The following is a 5704-nucleotide window of genomic DNA, read 5'->3' as shown; positions in this document are numbered from 1 at the left end:
GGCTGAAGGAGGCTTACAGGACATGGCTGGCCTGTGAGTCTCCAGAGGCAACCGACCGGTACCGGCAGGCCAAGCGGTGTGCAACCATGGCAATTCCACAAGGCAAAAACTCGGGCATACGAGGAGTTCGGTGAGACCATGGAGAATGACTATCGGTCGGCTCCGAAAAGGTTCTGGCAAACCGTCCGTCACCTCAGGGGGAAGGCGGCAACTTGCCCACACTGTTTGCTATGGGGACGGGAGGCTGCTGATGCCAACAGGGGAGATAATTGGGGGGGTGGAAAGAATACTCTGAGGAACTCCTCAATCCCACAACACATATTCCATGGAGAATCCAGAATTTGGGGAGTGCTTGGGGGGGGGGGGGGGGTCCAGTCTCCGGGGCAGAAGTCGCCAAGGCAGTTAAAAAAACTCAGCGGTGGCAGAGCTCCGGGGTGGATGAGATCCGCCCTGGGTTTCTATCTCAAGGCTCTGGATGTTGTGGGGCTGTCTTGGTTGACACATCTCTGCTACATTGCGTGGACATCAGGGCGGTGACTTTGGAGGGGCAGACCGGGGTGGTGGTCCCCATCTTTAAGAAAGAGGACCAGAGGGTGTGTTCCAACTATTGGGGGATCACACTTTTCAGCCTCCCTGGAAAGGTCTACGCCATGGTACTGGAGAGGAGGGTCAGGGCGATTGTTGAACCTCAGATTGAGGAGGAGCAGTGTGGTTTTCGTCCCGGCCGTGGAACTGTGGATCAGCTCTTCACCCTCGCTAGGGTGCTGGAGGGTGCATGGGAGTTTGCCCAACCAGTCCACATGTGTTTTGTGGATCTGGAGAAGGCTTATGACCGTGTTCCCAGGAGCACCCTGTGGGGGGTACTCCGGGAGTATGGGGTGGATGGCCCCTTACAAAGGGCCATTCAGTCTTTCTACCAGAGGAGTGAGAGTCTGGTCTGCGTTGCCAGCAGTAAGTCGGACTTTTTTCTGGTGAGGGTTGGACTCTGCTAAGGCTCCCTTTGTCACCGGTTCTGTTGATAACATTTATGTACAGAATTTCTAGGCACAGCCAGGTGGTGGGAGAATGTCATCTCTGCTTTTTGCAGATGATGTGGTCCTCTTAGCTCCATCAGGCCACCACCTCCAGCTCTTGCTGGGATAGTTCACAGCCGAATGTGAAGCCGCTGGGATGAGAATCAGCACCTCCAAGTCTGAGACCATGGTCCTCAGCCAGAAAAGGGTGGCCTGCCCACTCCAGGTCGGGGGGGAGGTCCTGCCTCAGGTGGAAGAGTTTAAGTATCTCAGGGTCTTGTTCACATGTGTGAGTAGGATGGAGCGGGAGATTGACAGGCGGATTGGGGCGGCATCTGCAGTGATGTGGGTGCTAAACTAGTCCGTTGTGGTGAATAGGTATTATGTCTCTCGGCTGGCCTGGGAATGCCTCAGGATTCCCCCAGAGGAGCTGGTGGACGTGGCTGGGGAGAGGACAGTCTGGGCTTCCTTGCTGAGGCTGCTGCCACCACAACGCAGGCCAAGCAGATCAGCGGAGGACGACGACAAAGACGACGACCAAAGACCAGCCTCTTCTTGACAATGTTTCCTGATTTTCCAAAATAGCAATGCACCATGATTGCACTCGACCATGCTCCTCTTGGCACATATGGGGCATTCTTTTGCTAGTTAAAGGGCAAGGACCCTTGCCATGAAAACATCATCTGTGCTGGCTATATACTACTATGACACTTGGACTTGACCAAACACCAGCTTGCACCACATTTAAGAAAGGGCCTGTGTGGTGTAAAGGCTAATGTACATGCCAGCATTAATTGAAAAAGGAGAACAAGTTGAACAACCTGGAGTCAAGAGCCAACCAATAATCTGTGGATCCACTTATGAAAGGGCATAGAGAGTTTGTGTGTGTTGGAGATTATGGGCAAATTTTTTTAACTGAATCGCAGTGAAGTCAAATTTACTGACGATGTTGATGAACAGATACAGCATATCCACAGAGCCCTGGTACCGAAAACCAAACCCAATTTGCTCTCATGGGTCTACTGTAGTTAACGTTCAGAAATACAGCATCTAAGGAGATTACCATTCAAAAAATGCATGGTGTGATGTAAGCAACAAATGTAACACATGCTGTTTACTTAAGCAATGAAAGAAATAAACAAAATTCCAAGTATCATTTCCCCTGTGTACGTGTAGTAGCTAGCATTCTTCTTCGCTCTCTCTGTGAACTAAAGCATCACTACTTGTATATCTATGCAACAGTGCCACCTAGTGGTCCAAAGCAGCAATAACTAATAATAGAACACAACATCCCTGCTGTCTGAAAAAGATATACCGCAGCATAAAACAAATAAAATTATTGGTACTGTTAGTACAAGACACTGTAGGGTAGCTTTACATTACGTAGATTAACCCTGTATATGGTGCATATAAATGTAAAAAGGATTACTCCTTACTACTCCTAACTTCCAATATGTTAATGCATAATGAATAATACTTAAAACTCAAACTTTAACACCTCCACTATTGAGTCACCACAATCATCTCAGCTTTTTGTGATTTTATGGCATGACATATTCCTATATGGATGGATGGATGGATGGGTTGTGACTGTAGGATGGCTGTTTGAATGCAGCTTCTGAGTGCACAATGGGACCTCTCAATAGCTCCATTAGCAACTGGATAGTAAACTGATGTTGGCGTGAGAGACACCTTGACTGTCCAGGGATGAAGCGAAAACTGCAGAGGTGAACTGTGGTCCATTTTCAGTGACAATGTCCTCTGTCTACCGTGATAACTGAAGACAGCTGTCAGTATGTGAATATTGTCCAAATTCAGCCACTGGGAAGGAGCTCAGGGTAGCAGAAATCTGTACCATCATCTCAGGTGTGTCTATGGTGGAGTCAGAAGCCACAGGTAGGGGAAAAGGTGACACGATATCAGCTGTATAGTTTTGGGACCCTGATCAGTAAACGATGTCTTAATCAAAACAGAACAGGCGTGCAGACCAGTGGGTCACATGCATTCCAGCCCGACAACCAGGGATTAACCACACTGCTCAGAACAAAAGGAAACAGTTGGGCTGGATTCCTTTTGTACCGAGCAGTGTTAATCCTAGGTGTTCAGTGCGGAGAGTAAATCAACATCCCCACAGGTATGTTCTCCATTTTTCTGCAGCTCACGCACAGGCAAGAGCCTCTTTTTCAACCGCTGGATATTTTTGCTCAGTTTCATTCAGAGTGCAAGAAGCAAAAGCCACTGGCTTCTCCGTGCCATCAGGCTGTACTTGTGCAAAGACAGCACCGAGTCCATAGTCACTTGCATCTGTGAATATCACAGGTCAAAGAGAAGGGCCAAAAAGACTGTCCACCCGTAGCTGCTTGACTTCCTCAAAACTGCATTGTGCTTCAGGAGTCCATGTAAAGGTGTCTTTGCCACTGGCTCATGCATGTGTAAGGGCCACAACTGTCACAAAGTTAGGCAGAAACTTTGAGTACCAGGAAACTAGGCCCAGAAAAGATCTCAGAGAAGCGGTGTCAGTTGGGGGAGGAGCTTTGAGGACAGCATCAATATGCTCTTGGGCGGGGAGGATGCCATCTGCAGTGATGTTATGGCCCAAAAAGCATAGGGAGGACTTGCTGAAGTCACATTTACTGTCACTGACCACCAATCCAGCCTCCCTCAGTTTTTGGAAGGACAGTGTTAAGGTTCTGGTCATGCTCAGCAGGGGTGTCACTGTAGATGATAAGTTCATCCAAATAATTTTGGATACCTAAGAAGCCCTTGAGGATGTCAGCCCTCATTTTCTGGAAGGCTGATCAATTTTTTTTTTAAATTACACCAGCTTTCAGCAAATGGAAGTGAACCTAAGAAAGGAAGCGAAAAATAAGGAAAGACAGTGTTGTTTTTGGCAGCCATTTTAAATTAGTCCTAGTCTTCTGAACTAAATGCTTCTTAATTTAGTCATATTTTAGTCTTTTTTATGTGATAGTTTTAGTCCAGTTCAAGTTGATGAAAACTCAAGAAGGTTTTAGTCTAGTTATAGTTAGTTTCAGTGAGAAAAAAAGTATAGTCTTCTGACATATTAATTTCAGTCGATAAGTTTGAGAGATTGCTGTTGGGCAGAAACCTTTGATCTCCATATTTCCACTGTACTTTCAGAAATTGATGCCCAACTTTATCATACAAGTATCACACATCAGTTGTGAAAAAGCAGATCTACAAGTTCAACACATGGCGACACATTGTGAGCTTCACTCTTAACCCAAATTAGTTGACATTACTAATCATTGTGAGTAAACCGATTGCCTTATACAACTTTAGTTTTTACACGTGCTGATACTAAAGGTTAAATTGTGTTAACACATAACCTTAATTTTAAGCAGTAGGCATACTAAGTGTCGATTAGTAATCTTTATTTAAAACCATGAGTTCACATAAATTATGTCCAACTACTATGAAATAATATTGTTGATTTTAACTTCCATAAACATATACGAAAAAGTGGCAAATGTGACACTAGTAATTTCTACTTAACATCATTTTTATTACAACCCATGTGTTTTTTAATGAAATAATTTTATTTTAAAGATTATGGAATGCGGGCGGCACGGTGGTGCACTGGTTAGCGCTGTCGCCTCACAGCAAGAAGGTTCCAGGTTTGAGTCCTGGCTCGGGCACGGGATCTTCTGTGTGGAGTTTGCATGTTCTCCCCATGCCTGCGTGGGTTCTCTCCAGGTACTCCAGCTTCCTCCCACCATTGCTCCTCCCTCTACCTGCATTGCAGTAAGCGTGTGACCTCACTTCCTGTTTGTACATTGCTGAACGTAGTGCTTTGCTTGCTGTGCTAGCTAAAGTGTGATTATCCCCGCTAATTCCTTATTCTTTGACAAATTACCTCACCAAACTATATATGTATTTGCTTTATTTGGCCTAAGTTTAAAGACTATCTGTCAGTAGGTCCCTAAAGACTTTTCAGCTGGTCCAAAATGCTGCTGCCCGCGTGTTGACGAGACCTAGTAGAAGAGACCATGTCTCTCCTGTACTGGCCTCTCTGCATTGGCTCCCTATCAAATTCAGAATAGAATTCAAAATTCTCCTTCTAACATAGAAAATCCTCAACAGTCAGGCACCTTCATATTTGACAGAGCTCATAGTCCCATATTATCCAGCTCGAACCCTTTGCTCCCAGGATGCGAGGTTACTGGTGGTTCCTAGAGTTTCTAAAAGTAGAATGGGAGCCAGAGCCTTCAGCTATCAGGCTCCCCTCCTGTGGAACCGTCTCAGGCACCCTCTCGACCTTTAAGAGCAGACTTAAGACCTTCCTTTTTGATCAGGCTTATAGTTGGGCTGCTTAGGCTGGCCCTTTGATATGCTGCTATAGGCTTAGACTGCCGGGGATCTCCCATGGTGCACTGGGCTTCTCTCTACTCCTCTCTGTCCTCCTATATTTGTCATACATAAATCATGCTCATACATATTACTAACTCATCTTCTTCTCTGGAGCCTTCGGGCTCCCCTCATCCCAGATCCCAGGTGCTGCTGGAGGAGGCTGCAGACCTGAAGAGGCTCAAGCTGCCACCTGAAGCTCCACCTGCTCACGTCCCCGTCTGTCCATCAGTCTCGTCCCTTTCTCTCTCACTTTATCTCTGTCCCACTCTTTCCTTCTGCATATCTGTCTTCCTCCATTATCCGTCTTTGTCTCTGCCCTG

Source organism: Aulostomus chinensis, chromosome 16 (assembly GCF_037954235.1).
Source record: "Aulostomus chinensis isolate RoL2024-O1b breed Wild chromosome 16, RoL_Achi_v1.0, whole genome shotgun sequence".
Classification (NCBI taxonomy): Eukaryota; Metazoa; Chordata; class Actinopteri; order Syngnathiformes; family Aulostomidae; genus Aulostomus; species Aulostomus chinensis.
This window is presented reverse-complemented; position numbering follows the sequence as displayed.